This window comes from Bison bison, unplaced genomic scaffold (assembly GCF_000754665.1).
Source record: "Bison bison bison isolate TAMUID 2011002044 unplaced genomic scaffold, Bison_UMD1.0 scf7180017864290, whole genome shotgun sequence".
Taxonomy (NCBI): Eukaryota; Metazoa; Chordata; class Mammalia; order Artiodactyla; family Bovidae; genus Bison; species Bison bison.
The window spans coordinates 697,998-713,958 of NW_011494862.1; the positions used below are offsets into that span (position 1 = coordinate 697,998).

Consider the following 15,961-nt stretch of genomic DNA (forward strand, 5'->3'; position numbering starts at 1 on the left):
GGAGTTTGGAGCCGCCCCACCGCAGAGCCCACGGCCGTCCGAGCGCGAGCGACGCAGGTGTCCGAGCCCCCGAGCCGCCGTCATCTTCGCCTCCGCCTGGGTGGGACCTGGGCCTCGAGGTGGGATCCAACTCTCTCTCCGCCGCCCCCACCGCTCCCTCTTCCTGCACCTGGCCAGGCGAGGAGCCAGGCGCTCGGGCGCGCGCGGGTGGCTGGAGCCCGCGAGCCACCTGGGGTCCGAGAGGCCGGGGCGGGTCCGGCGGCGTCACTGGAGGGTCGGCGGGGACTCTGGTTCCCCCGGGGCAGGCTCTCCGGGGTAACCCTGGGCGAGGAGCATCGGGGCGCGCGGCCGAGGGCAGTCGGCCCAGCCTGGGCGCGAACCTGCCCGGCGCCCCCGAAAGGACTTGCCATCCTGCCAACTTCTTTTCCAGGTCTCCTCGCTACTTTGGAAACTGAAGGGACTGCGACGGAAACCAGTAAGCCCTGGGGCCCGGAGGAGGAAAGATTTGTTGGTTTGGATGACAAAAGAAAAACAAATGTGCTGTAGGGGTGGTTTAGCCCAGAGCTTATGTTTCCACCATCTAAGCTCTCCCCAAGCATATTAATAGAGCAAAACAACAACAAAACCCAATCCCAACCAAAGCACTTATTTAAGGGAGATTGTAGGTGTGAGAAAAAGAGACCCAGCTGAGGAATCGCTTTGGAAACCCCAGGTAGGAATCACTTTGGAAACCCCAGGTAGGATGAGGCCATTTGAGAAAGTCGTTATTTGGGGTGCTATTTCTAGAACTTGGGTTTGCAAGGACTAGAGGAGACTGGCTCTTTTAAGCCAGAGGGGATTCTTTATATTGAGGGGCTGCCTGAGTGTCCTCTGTTAACCTTCATTTCCTCAAATATTAAAGTATGTTGAGACAAATGCTCTTTCAGAGCTCTGCACTGGGAGTCAGAAAATCTGGCTTTTGATATAATTTGTATTTACCGTGACAGCTGTGGTTCATTTAACCTCTTTGGGTCTCTGTTTCCTCATCTGTCAAGTTAGAGGGTTGGATTACAATTCTGAGGGCCTCTTGATAATATCTAAGATGTTTCCCAGCTTAAACATTTATAATTCTTTGACTTTTTAACATTTACAAACATTACTAGCTTTACAATTTCATGAAATTAAAAAAAATCTGTATTGATGTTGGCATTTTTTGTAATATGCACTTATGGTTTATGCGTTTAAGGCTTTGCAACCAAAATTTGAAGAGAAAAACACTTTTTTAGCTTAGAAATATATAGTTTATATGTAAATAATTAGATCATCTTTCAGTCTAGCTTAAAGAATCACATTCAACTCGAAGTTAATATTTGCAACACTACAACAAAAACATGTGGCTTTAGTATAGTACCTATTCACTTTCAGTGTGGTATATTTGGAGGAAATAAAAATTGTTTTGGAGGAAAACAAAAATTGCACCTTTCCGGTCAATTACTGTTCTTGAAGTGTTTGTTACTTTTTAGCATGATATTGTGTGCAGAATATTAAAAATTGGTTTCAGAACACTTTAGAGCCTGTCAGAAATTAAGCTCAATAGTATAGATGCCAATTTTAGTAATGCCTTTTAGTTGTCTTGGAATGAATCCCAGAAAAATAGCAGAGGTTAACTAAACAGATAAGCTTGAAATTAGGAATTGACACACACACTCAAAGTTGTACAGGAAGTGTGTTCTATAAAGTGTCACTGATATTTTTATTTCCTTTTGATAAAAAGCAGACAACAACCAACTGTTGACTTGTTTTAGCAGACAGAATGTTAGGATAGCTTTTGTTGTTACTTGTTAATTCAAAATTATTTGAGACTTAGTCATCAGTAGTTAGGATAGGTTTATAAATGTCTGTGGCTCTTTTTGGTGGTGTTGATCTAAAATAAAATAATGTGCTCACACCCTGCACATGCTCTTTATTCTGTCTGGGAGAGTGGAATAAATTTGAAGCAGTCTTTTATGAGGGCTTCCCAGGTGGCTCTAGCAGTAAAGAACCTGCTCGCCTATGCAAGAGACATGAGATGATGGGTAGTTCCCTGGGTCAGGAAGATCCCCTGAAGGAGGGCACAGCAACCTACTCCAGTATTCTTGCCTGGAAAATCCTGTGGACAGAGGAGCCTGGTGGGCCATAGTTCATAGACTCACAAAGAGTCAGGTTTGACTGAAGTGATTTAGTATGTACCTACTCTTTAGTAAACACATTTAAATTTATTTTCCTTGCCTTTTCACCTTTGGACTGGAAGTGCCATCAATTATTCAGGCATTTGTCTTCCATCATAGTCTCTGGTGAAGTAAACGATCATTGCCTTTGAAAGAGATACCCAAAGAGTTAAGGAAATTGGTTGTTGAATGAACAGAGAGTCGTCGAACTCAAATATCCTGGCTTCTAGTCTCTTGGAAAACAACTGAAAACAGTGGATGGATCTGCTTACAGTCCAACTCATTCATGGTTTGGGAGGGCCATTCTCGTTGGCAGAAGCTCTACTTCTCTTTTGTAATGAAATTACCGAGAGAAAACAGCCGTGTCTTCAGTTAGATCACTGTTATGTAACTAAAAGGTTTGTGTTTGTGAAGGGCAGTATCCCAAGGGGGGTCTTAGAAATAGAACTTAAAAAATATCCAGAGAAAGGAAAGAATTGCCTTGGCAGATACTGTACCGCATTTTTCATACTGAGAGCCAAATGCATACTAAAAAATATGTCCTGTGGAGTTAAAAATGAAGAAAAGGGCTTATAGTCTGCTCTAATTCAAGATTTTTATGTGATTTACAAATTCCAGTTTTAATTAAATTACAAGTGTTCACCTCCTGGACAGACCTAGTACATATAACCTTTTGGTGTTTCAATTCAAATTTGGTCTGGTTATAATTTATCCTTCTCAAGTATTTTTGAAAACTTCTGTAACTCCATAGTGATCTTGTTGTCTTTTCACACACATGATCTTATTAATCTGTAAATATTTTGAACTATGACATATGCAGGGAGAAGAGTACATAAAACAAATGTTGGTACTGGTTTACAAATAATATAGCAAATCACTGTAGCCAATGAGTTCAGTTGCTCAGTTGTGTCCGACTCTTTGTGACCCCATGAACTGCAGCACGCCAGGCTTCCCTGTCCATCACCAACTCCTTGAGCCTGCTCAAACTCATGTCCATTGAGTTGGTGATGCCATCCGGCCATCTCATCCTCTGTCGTCCTCTTCTCTTCTTGCCTTCAATTTTCCCCAGCATGAGGGTCTTTTCCAGTGAGTCAGTTCTTCGCATCAGGTGGAACATCAGTCCTTCCAACGACTATTCAGGACTAATTTCCTTTAGGATTGACTGGTTTGTAATTGTAACTGTCTTGTAATTGTAACAGATAATTCAAGGCAAATACTCATTATTCACCATACAAATAAGAGAACATGCCAATACCCAGAAACCTTTTTCTTGTTCCTTCCTAATCACAGTTTTCCTTTTATTTAAAAAATTATATGCACACAGGAGGCATCCTTTCATAGATTCTCTCGCTTAACATTATGTTGATGAGACTAAGCCATTTCCTCTCCCTTTTAAAGCATTAACTTCTAAAAAGAGATGTCTATATTCCCTATCATTTGATTCCTTTTCATTTCTCTCTTAAACCTACTTCTGTCACTCTCATTTTCAGTACTCTGCCCACTGTCACCGGTGACATCACCTTTCCCAAACTCAGTGGTCAGTTGTCACCTTTGATCTTACGTCCCCTGTTGATAGCACTCTCAGTTATCACCCTTTGCTCTCTGATATTTCCTTGTTGGCCTCCAGGATACCATGTATTCTTGATTTTTCCTGCTTCTTCACTAGCCATTACTTTCTGTCCCCGTTGCTGGTCTCTCTTCTGCTCTCAGAGGTTTTAACCTTAGATTGTCTTCAGCTCTAGTTCTTGGGAGTTCTTTTCTGTCTATACTCTTTGATGATTTCATGCAATCTCTATATTTGTGCACTGATGACTCCAAAATGGTAGGTGAAACTTTGAGTTATCTCCCTGAACGTTAGACTTCTATGTCTATAAAGACCTGCCTGCTCAACATTTCCACTTGGATGTCTAGAAGAGATCTCCAGTTCAACATGCTCCAAATGGGATCTTCATCTCACCCAAGCCCTCTCTGCAGCCTTCCCTATCTTCATCCTTCATGCTGCTCAGGCCAAAACCTGGGAGTCATCTTTGATATCTCCCATTCCCTCATATCTTAGATGTAATATGTCAGGAGGTCCTCTTTGATCTATCTTCGAAATAATTCCTGAATATAGTTACTCTTATCACCTCCATGGCTATCATCCAAACCTGAGCTGCCGTCATGTCCCACATGGATTATTGTAAGGACCTCCTAACTGGTCTCCCTGCTTTCATCCTCTGCCCTCCATAATCCAGTCTCAAATTGTAATCAGAGCTCTGCTTACAACATGTGGCAGATCCTGTCACTTTTTTCCTCCAGAATCTCCAATCTCAAATGTTCCTTAGAATTACCTACAAAGTGCTACCTATTTTTTCCTCTCCCTTTTATCTATCTGATCTCATTTTCTTTGCTGTTTCTCTTATTCATTCAGTTCCAGCCACGCTGGTCTCCTTGCTATTCTTTGAGTATATCAGAGACCATCTTTGCTCTGACTGGGATGCTCTTCTCCCGGATATCCACATGACTTAATCTATTATTTTCACTTCTTTCAAATTTTTGTTCAGTTGTCTCCTTTTCAATGAGGTCTACTCTGGTCATCATATTTTAAATTGCACATCTTACCTTGCAAAACACTCTCCCCTTCCTTAGCTTTTCCTCATGTTCTTACCACATTTAAAAATACTTACTGGCTTATTATTAATCATTTTTTTCCTGTCTTATTTTTATTAGAATGCAGACTCCATGAGGGTGGATTTTTTTTTTTTCCCCTGTTTTATTCACTGTTATATCCCTAGTACCTGAAACAGAGCCAAGCATGTAAGGGGAGCTTAGGAACTTTTTTGTTGTTGTTGATTGAATGCTGTTGCTGACAGTGACTGTTCATTTTTATTATTGGATATATTTTGTTTTATGAAAATAATACTTTTATTTTTTACTCATTGTGATTAAGGATATTTGGATCATTTCTACCCTCTCCTTCCCTCTCTCCCTTTTTTCTTTCCTTCTCTCCTTTTTCTTTTTTTCTCCCTTCCTCCCTCCCTTTGTCCTTCCTCCCTTCCTCCTCTCTCCTCCTTCCTCCTCCTCTCTTCTCCCTCTCTCCTTCCCTCCTTTCCTTTCTTTTACTGTCATAAATAAACCACCTATGATTCTTCTTCTACAAATGTCATGGTCCTTAGATGTAGGAGTTTCTTTTTGTTGTTCAGTTGCTCAGTGACTCTTCGTGACCTCATGGACTGCAGCGTGCCAGGCTTCCCTGCCCTTCACTATCTCCTGGAGTTTGCTCAAACTCATGTCCATTGAGTTGGTGATGTCATCCAACCATCTTGTCCTCTGTGTCTTTAGAGTATAAAACTCCTAGTCACATTACTAGATCACAGGGCTTGCAGATGTCAGCTTTGTTAGACAACGCCATGCTTTTCCAGCATGTTTCTACCCATTTATATTCCTACTTTCATTCCTCTACATCTCTGCCAAAATTTAGTGTTATCAGAAACTTTAATTTTTGCCCATTTGGTGGGTATGTATTATCTCATTGCCTTTTGTTTCTTTAATTACTAGTGAGATGGAGCCTAGTATCTGTAAAAATAGGCTAGGTTATGCTTTGGTAACAAATTATCCCCAAATCTCATTGACTTAATGTGCTAAAGATTTATTTGTCATTCAAGTAAAGTTTCCTCTGGTTTAGGACATCTCTCCAGCACAACTATTTTCAGAAACTTAGAAGTCTAAATTCAGGAAAACTGCTATCATTCTGTACAATCTGGAACACAGGACTTTCCCAGTTGATGTAGTATGGAGAAAATTGTGGAGAATTGTGAACTAACTTTAAATGCCTCCATCTGGAAGTGACATGAATGATTTGCACTCATGTTTTAGATGCAAAAGAAATCCTAACTTCAAGGAGGCAGGGAAGGTTAATCCTCTGTGCTAAAAGGAAAAATAAAGGCGAATACTGGTTATCTGTTTTTGTGTTAATAAGATACCCCCAAATTTAGTGGCTCAAAACAAGAAATACTTATTATTGGTATTTTCAAATACCAAGTGTTGACATATGTGTGGGTTTATTTCTGAGCGTTGTATTTGTTCTTTATGTCTCTTTCTCTAATTACTGCAGGTTTAAATTGTCTTGCTATCTGGTAAATGGGGGAGTAAATCCTCCCTCTTGGTCCAGTTTTTTCAGAAGTGCTACAGCATTCGTTGATCCTTTATCTTTCCATATATGTTTTTCAAATCGGCTTATCTAGTTCTAAAGTTTGTTAGGAATTTAATGGAGATTCCACTGAGATTATTTTGTCTATAAACAATTAAAAGGAAATTGATACTTTGTAAATATTCAGTTTTAGAATACACGACTGTCTCTCAATATATTTAGATCTTCTCTGACATGACAATATTATAACCATTACAATAGTATAATTTTTCTCTTAGGAGTCCTTGAACATTTTGTTCTATTTATTTACAGAAACTGCATATTTTTGAAGTTATCTTAAATGATATCTTTTCAAAAAATTCATTGTCTTTTTGCTACTGCCATAGAGAAATAAACTTGACCTCTAAAAGTATTTTAAAAACAATAGCTTTATTGGACTATAATTCATATATCATAAAATTTTCCTTTTATAGTGTACAAATCACTGGTTTTCAGTACATGAACACAGTTAATGTAACCATCACCATTATTTAACTTTAAAGCATTATTATCACTCCCAAAGCAACCCCATACCCCTTAGCAGTCACTCCCTATGTTCCCTTCTCTGATCCCTGGAAATTATTGATTTACTTTCTGTGTCTATGGGTTGCCTATTCTGGACATTTTATATTAATAAAATCATAGGGGCTTTGGTGAACAGATTCTTTCACTTAGCATGCTATTTTTAAGATATATCCATGCTGTATCATGGATCAGTGCTTCATTCTTTTTTTTAATTATAAAAAAACATTTTCTTGGGGTTTACATTGAAAACATGATTCCATGGAAATACTTGATTCTTTTTATGGCCAAATAATATTTTATTATATGGATACACCACATTTTGTTCATTAACTCATCAGTTGATGAATATTTGGGTAGTTTCCACTTTTTGACTATTAGGAATAGAGCTGTCACTAATATTTGCATACAAGTTTTTATGTGAACATATGTTTTCATCTCTTGGGTATATACCTAGGAGTAGAATTGCTCAGTCATATGGCAACATTATGTTTAACATTTGAAAATCTGCCTGTTTTCCAAAGAAGTTTTCAACATTTTATATTCCCACCAGCAATGTATTAATAGGGGTTTTAATTTCTCCATCTCCTTGTCAACACTTGTTACCACCCCAAACTTTAAGATATCATAGTGAATGTGAAGTGATACTCATGGTTTTGACTTGCATTTTCTGATGACTGATGATCCTGAGCATTTTTTTTCATGTGCTTGTTGGCCATGAAAAGATATTTATATATCTTTTTTGAGAAATGTTCTTTGTTTGTTTATTAATTGGATTGCTTGTCTATTTTTGTGGTTGTTATGAGAGTTCTTTATATAGTGTATGATCTCTTTTAAGATACAGAATTTCAAGTAGTTTCTCCCATCCTGTGGGTTTTTCACTTATTTGAAGGTATCCTTTGAAACCCCGAAGTTTAAAATTTTAATTAAGTCTAGTTAATCTATTTTTATACTTAATTTTGGTATCATATCTAAAAAGCCATTACCTAATTCAGGGTTGAAGAGTTTTACTTCTATGTTTTACTTATAAGAATATTATAGTTTTAGCTTTTATATTTTGGTTTTTGATTACTTTGAATATATAGAGTGAAGGAAAGGACCAATTTCCTTTGCATCTGGATATCTACTTGTCACAGCACCATTTATAGAAAAGACCATTTTTTCCTCATGTCTAGATGTCTTGTTAAAAACCATTTAAAAGGTTTATTTCTGGACTCTCAGCTTTATTCCATTGCTCTATTTCTGTCCTTTTATGAGGTACTACATTGTCTTGATTCAGTTGAGTTCAGTTCAGTTTAGTCACTCAGTTGTGTCCAACTCTTTGTGACCCCATGGACTGCAACACGCCAGGCTTCCCTGTTCATCATCAACTCCTGGAGCTTGTTAAAACTCATGTCCATTGAGTCAGTGATCCCATCCAACCATCTCATCCTCTGTCATCCCCTTCTCCTTCTGCCTTCAATCTTTCCCAGTATCAGAGTCTTTTCCAATGAGTCAGTTCTTCACATCAGGTGGCCAAATAATTGGAGTTTCAGCCTCAAAATCAGTCCTTCCAATGAATATTCAGGACTGATTTCCTTTAGGATGGACTGGTTGGATCTCCTTGCAGTCCAAGGGACTCTCAAGGCTCTTCTCCAACACCACAGTTCAAGAGCACCAATTCTTCGGTGCTCAGCTTTCCTTATAGTCCAACTCTCACATCTGTACATGACTACTGGAAAAACCATAGCTTTGACTACAGATCTTCGTCAGCAAAATAATGTCTTATGTCTAGGTTTGTCATAGCTTTTCTTCCAAGGAGCAAGCGTCTTTTAATTTCATGGCTGCAGTCACCATCTGCAGTGATTTTGGAGCCCAGGAATATAAAGTCTGTCACTGTTTCCATGGTTTCCCCATCTATTTGCCATGAAGTGATGGAACTGGATGCCATGGTCTTAGTTTGATTGTCTTGATTACTGTAGCTTTGAAGCAAATTTTGAAATCAGAAGTGAATTCTCCAACTTTGTTCTTCTTTTTCAATATTGTTTTACCTATTCCCTTGGGAAAACATACGGATTTTAGAATCAGCTTGTCAATGTCTATACAAAATGTCACTATAAATTTGAAGGGATTATACTGAATCAAATTCAGAAGTATTACATCTTAATAAAAGTTTTTTCAGTCTATGAACATGGGGTGTTTTTCCATTTATTTAGGTATTCTTTAATTTCTTTCAGTGATGTTTTATAGTATTCATTGTATAAATAATTGCATTTCTTTTGTTGAAAATGTTCTTAAGTAGTTAATTCTTTCTAATGCTATAGGAAATGAAATTGTCTTTTAATTTTGTCTCAGATTGTTCATTGCTAATGCACATAAATAGAAGTGATTTTTGTGTATTGATTTTGTATTCTGCAACCTTGCTGAACATATACAGAAATAGCAAGGATCTAACAGAAGCAGAAGAGGTTAAGAAAAGGTGGCAAGAATACACAGAAGAACTATACCAAAAAGGTCTTAATGATCTGAACAACATGATGGTGTAGTCGCTCACCTGGAACCAGACATCCTGGAGTCTGAAGTCAAGTGGGCGTTAGGAAGCATTACTGTGAACAAAGCTAGTGGAAGTGATGGAATTCTAAATGAGCTATTTAATTCTAAAAGATGATGCTCTTAAAATGCTACACTCAGTATGTTAACAATTGGAAAACTCAGCAGAGACCACAGAACTGGAAAAAGTCAGTTTTCATTCTAGTCCCAAAGAAGGGCAATGCCAAAGAATGTTCAAACTGTTGCACAAGTGCACATGCTAGCAAAGTAATGCTCAAAATCTTTCAAGCTAAGCTTCAGCAGTACATGAACCAAGAACTTAACAGATATACAAGCTCGATTTAGAAAAGACAAAGGAACCAGAGATCAAATTGCCAACATCTGTTGGATTATAGAAAAAGCAAGGGAATTCCAGAAAAACATCTACATCTACTTCATGAACTACCTTATAGCCTTTGACTGTGTGGATCACAACAAACTGGAAAATTCTGAAAGGGATGGGAATACCAGACCACCTGATCTGCCTCCTGAGAAATCTGTATGCAGGTCAAGAAGAAACAGAACTGGACATGGAAAAATGGACTGGTTCAAAATTGGGAAAGGTTTATGTCAAGGCTGCATATTGTCACCCTGCTTATTTAACTTATATGCAGAGTACATCATGTGAAATGCTGAGCTGGATGAATCACAAACTGAAATTAGGATTGCAAGGAGAAATATCGACAGTCTCAGATATGCAGATGATACCATTCTAATGGCAGAAAGTGAAGAGGAACTAAAGATCCTCTTGATGAGGGTGAAAGAGGAGAGTGAAAAAGCTGGTTTAAAACTCTCCATTCAAAATACTAGGATTGTGGCATCTGGTCCCATCACTTCATGGCAAATAGATGGCAAAAAAGGAGAAGCAGTGACAGATTTTATTTTCTTGAGCTCCAGATCACTTCAAATGGTGACTGCAGCTATGAAATTAAAAGACATTTGCTCTTTGGAAGAAAAGGTATGACAAATCTAGACAGTATATTATAAGCACAGACATTACTTTTCAACAAAGATCCATCTAGTCAAAGCTATGGTTTTTCCAGTAGTCATGTATGGATGTGAGAGTTGAGCCATAAAGAAGACTGAGCACTGAAGAACTGATGCTTTTGAATTATGGTGCTGGAGAAGACTCTTGAGAGTTCCTTGGACAGCAAATAGATCAAACCAGTCAGTCCTAAAGGGAATCAACCCTGAATATTCATTGGAAGGACTGGTGCTGAAGTTGCAGGACATTGGCCACCTGATGCCAAGAGCCAACTCATTGGAAAAGACCCCGAGGCTGGGATAGATTGAGGGCAGGAGGTGAAGGGGCGACAAAGGATGAGTTGGTTTGATTACTCAATGGACATGAGTTTGAACAAACTCTGGGAGATAGTGAAGGACAAGAAGCCTAGAATGCTGTAATTCTTGGGGTTGCAAATAGTCAGACATGACTTAATGACTGAACAACAGAAATATTTTTGTGTGTGTGAATTCCTTAGTATTTTCTATGTACAAGATCATGTCATTTGAGAATAAAGATACTTTTACTTCTCTTTACAATTTAGATGTTTTCTATTTCTTTTTCTTGCTCAATTGCCCTAGCTGAAACCTCTAATTGAATAGAAAGTGCAGGTGAATAATGTTATCTGATCCTACTCACTCAGCAGGGAAGCAGCCAGTCTTTTACCGTTAAGTATGATGTTAGCCGGGGCTTCCTTGGTGGTTGAGTGGTAAAGAATCTGCCTGCCAAGCAGAAGTGGGTTCTATCCCTGGGTCAGGAAGATCCCTTAGAGAAAGAAATGGCAGTCCACTCCAGTATTCTTGCCTGGGAAATTCCGTGGACAGAAGAGCCTGGTAGGCTACAGCCCATGGGTCGCAAAGAGTTGAACATGACTTAGTGACTAAGCAACAGCAACAATAATGATGTAAACTATGGGTTATTCATATGCAGCTTTATCAAGTTGGAGAAGTTCTATGTCCTGTTGAATCTTTTTGTCATGAAATAGCATTGGAATTTGTCAAATGCTTTTGCTATTGACTTGTCATGTCTTTTATTCTATTATTATGATTGATCAAACATTGATTTTCATATTTTAAATGAAACTTGCATTCCTGAGGTAAATCATATTTGATTACAGTGTATAATCCTTTTTATACATTGGAGGGTTTGGTTTGCTAGTATTTTTTGCATCTATATTCATGAGAGATATTGGTCTGTAGTTTCTTTTATTGTGATGTCTTTGTCTAGTTTTGGTGTCAGAGTAATACTGGCCTCATATAAAAAGTTGGGAAGTATTTAAAATACTTGGTTTTATGTTTTTCACCAGCAATCTTGCTAAATTTTGTAACTAAGTTTAACAACTTACATATAGATTCTTTGGGATTGTCCATTTTTATTGTCATTCGTGAATAATGGCAATTTGTTTCTTTCTTTATAATCCTTAATCTTTTCCCACTTCTCTTTCTGCCTTGCCTAGCACCTCAGGTATAATGTTATTTTGAAGTGCTCACAGAATAAATCATTTCACATTAAGAATGATGTTTCTTTCTGACTTTGAATTTTCCTCTCAATACTGCTTTATCTGTGTGAAATTAAGTTTTGAGATGCTTTTTTCATTATCATAAGTTTAAAATGTATTTTGATTTTGATTCTATCTTTTTTTGCCCTGTAGATTACCAAAAACAATTTTTATTGTCCTAATATATGACATTTGTGTAGTTATATTTTTGTTATTTTTTTTCCTGCCTTAAAAACACTGTGGACAGAGAATGTGGTCTGTATCTGTATGATTTTAGTCTTTGGATTTGTTTGTAACTTGCCTTATGTCTTTGTATGTGGTCAGATTTTGTAAACACCTCACTGGTGATTAAAAATAATGTGCCATCTACAGTTTGGAGGAGCTGAGTTCAATGTATGTCAAATTTGTTAATGTTTTTGTTCCAGTGTCATTTGTTAATACTATTTCAGTCATATATCCTCATGTATTTATGTTTGCTGTTCTATTTTTTTTTGTTTCTATACATAAATTGATATAAATTTGTTTTATCAGTTCAAATGCACGCACTTAAAAATGTAACTGTAGCACACAATCATTTTATTGTTTAGTTGCTAAGTCTTGTCTGAGTCTTTTGGGACCCCATGGACTATAGCCCGCCAGACTCCCCTGTACATAAGATTTCCCAGGTAAGAATACTGGAGTGGATTGCCATTTCATTCCCCATCCATTCATTCTTTAAGGAGAAAGTATTAAAAATTTCTACCATGTGTGTGGATATCTGTTGTTTTCCTTGTGGTACTCTGAGTTTTCACCATATATCAATGTACTTTGAAGCTACATTGTAATAAGCATATGTTATTTTGAAGTTATACTATATGTATGCATTTAAAATTATTATATATTCCTGCTGAATGGAAACTTTCATTAATTTGGAGTGATTCTCTTCACTTATATTTCTGTTTCTATAGGGTATTATTAAGGAGATGTTTTAAAATACATATTTATGTGTTTAACAACCTTTTTAAGGTTGTTCTGACTTATGATTATCCTCATGCTTCCTGTTGGCTTTAAAATGAAAACCAGAAATATCCACTCCTGTAACTCTTAAATCCATATTTCTGAGCTTAAACATGTGATTAATGCCATTGTAATATTTTAAAGTGAGATTTTGTGTTTGTAAGAAATATCAGACACAGAAATGCTGAATCTGTAGTAAAACATCAATGTCAAATTTAAGTGCTATGAACTCATAAGTTTAAAATCTTTTCCAGAATGCAAACACTCAATGTCTAAGGTAGGCTATGTGAAATTTTTGTGGATATTGATTCTCACTGAATGAAAGTCAGCAAGTCACTTGTTATTTCATAGAACTGCTAGGCTAGATTCACCCCACTTATACAATTTTATGATACCAATAAAATGTCTTCTGAAGTGAATACAGACCACTGTCAGTGTGGGACAGTATTTGCCTGGCTTTGGTGTCTTCGGGAGGTCTAGTTGACTGGGTTAAAGCTGTAACTCTGTTAGCATAGCATGGAGACTTGCTGAGGAGAGAATAGAGTTATGGGAACCATTGTCTGTGGACCATGGATGGTCTTTAAGGAGAGAGTCACACATTTGAGAACTATTTGAGTGAAAATTCCTAGTACCTATGGTGGTGATGGTTTTAGTCTCTAAGTCATGTCTGATCCTTTTGTGACCCCATGAACGGTAGGGGTCACAAACTGTAGGAGGCTGGTGGTAGCCCACCAGCCTCCTCTGTCCATGGGATTTCCCAGGCAAGAATACTGGAATGGGTTGCTGTTTCCTTCTCCAGGGGATCTTCCTGACCCAGGGATCAAACCCACATCTCCTGCATTGCAGGCAGATTCTTTACCACTGAGCCACCAGGGAAACCCCTTCTGGTACCTATCAGTTCAGTTGCTCAGTCGTGTCCGACTCCTTTCAGCCCCATGGACTGCAGCACATCAGGCTTCCATGTCCATCACCAACTCCCAGAGCTTGCCAAACTCATGTCCATTGAGTTGGTGATGCCATCCAACCATCTCATACTCTGTCATCCCCATCTCCTCCTGCCTTCAATCTTTCCCAGCATCAAGGTCTTTTCCAAAGAGTCAGTTCTTCACATCAGGTGGCCAAAGTATTGGACTTTCAGCTTCAGCATCAGTCCTTTCAATGAATTTTCAGGACCGATTTCCTTTAGGATTGACTGGTTTGATCTCCTTGCAGTCCAAGGGACTCTCAAGAGTCTCCTCCAATACCACAGTTCAAAAGCATCCATTCTTGGGCGCTCAGCTTTCTTTATAGTCCAACTCTTAACATCCATACATGACTACTGGATTGCTTCTTGGTCTTTTGGCTAAGATCAAGTATGGTATCTGGTACCTATGGACCTCTTTAATTCAAACTAAGGTTATATGGACTAGTAAATAAAAATGACCCAGCTGGAGACACTCTAAAGTGGCATTGTGGCATTGATATTAATTTTAGCCTTTGCCAATTAGAAAATCCAGAAATAGCACAGACTTAAAAATCTGTGTATATATATGTGTGTGTGTGTGTGTGTGTGTGTGTGTATAATAGTGAGTGAGACAGATATAGAGAAAAGGAGGAGGGGAGGGAATGAAGAGAAGAGAGAGCGAGAGTAACTGACTGACTCTACTCTTGGGCTAATAATTTCTATAAAGTTTATGGAAATATATAAGTGCTTTATCTGTTTATGCTAGATAATAGCTAAAGATGTGAGCCAAGTACAGATTCTCAGGAGCATCTATAATAGTATTATAATAGGCTTTAAAAATGTGAACTCATGTGTAAGAACAGCTGTTACCAAATAGCCGTTTAGTGAAGGCATAGGACAACTTAGTTTTTCTCAGAATTATATTTTCTCATTTCACTTTAACTAGCAGCTGTTATTTGGGTGTCTCAACCTAGAAGATAATCAAACAATTGGATTTCTGTATGCACCAACAATATTTTTGAACCAGACTGGTTTCAGCATGAAGGAGATGAAAGAGAAAAAATAGCACATACACATGTGAGTGTATGTGTCTATGCATAAACACATAGAGAAAACATACTGGCACATACATAATAAGCACCTGATAATTATAGTTGCTGTTAGGAGTGGGCTGCTGTGTCCTCCTCCAGGGTATCTTCTCGACCCAGGGAGCAAACCCACATCTCTTAAGTCTCCTGCGTTGACGGACGGGTTCTTTACCACTAGCACCACCGGGGAAGCCCGGTTATATTGTTAAGATGTTATCTGTTAGGATTGTGACTACCCAGGAGGTAGTTGAGTATTTCTCTAGTGACCTGGGTATTTTACAGTAACACTGTTGGTTAGAAGTCTGCTTTGGGGAAGAACAGCTTTTCACACAGGACAAACTATGTAAAAATGTTCCTTCTATAAAAAGTAGTCATCTGGGAAAATGGTTTCTTGGTCTTTTGACGAATACTATTCTGAACTTGCAAATCAGCTCTTACACAAGAGTTCCTATGGTCTTTTACCCATACCTTTGGCTGACCTTTGTTTTAACATTTCAAAGGTTCTATAGGAAAACCTTTTTGTAAAATGATACTTATGATATGCATCATATTCCTCCTCATTCTTCAAAGGGCAGTTAAATCCTCACTCCTCTCTGGAATCTGTTATGATTTATCCAAATTAAGGGTAATCTTCAGTTTCTACTAATTAGCACTCTTTCTGGTTGTAATTCTTTAAATCTAAGACATCGTGGATTTTTAAGATACACCATCATTTTTGTACAGCTAAGAAAGGAAAAACTCTGCCTATTTATTTTTACAATGCTTTCTTATCATTTAGAATTTTAGTTTTATACCTACTGAAAGGACTCTTAGAATGATTTAGATAAAGATTTTTGTTTATATCATACCACTTTCATAAGGAAAATAAAAGTCAAAGAAATCCATTAAGGAATTCTTTTTCATATTCAGAATCTGGTTTTTCTGAGTCACTTTTCAACTCAGTGTTGTTGATGTCACTGTTTTCTTAAATGGTACCATTCCCTGGATTA

The 15,961-nt window shown here is 37.9% G+C and overlaps 1 protein-coding gene across 5 annotated transcripts in view; it reads left to right on the forward strand.

Moving 5' to 3' along the window:
• Positions 1-7: 7 nt before the first annotated feature.
• Positions 8-15,961, forward strand: part of LEPR (leptin receptor) — a 93,806-nt gene continuing 77,852 nt past the window's right edge. For 4 of the 5 annotated variants that reach the window (XM_010850266.1, XM_010850268.1, XM_010850265.1 and 1 more), the window contains exons 1-2: positions 8-119; positions 431-475. The gene's annotated coding sequence lies outside the window, so the exon portion shown is untranslated. The other variant, XM_010850267.1, reaches the window with a different exon arrangement.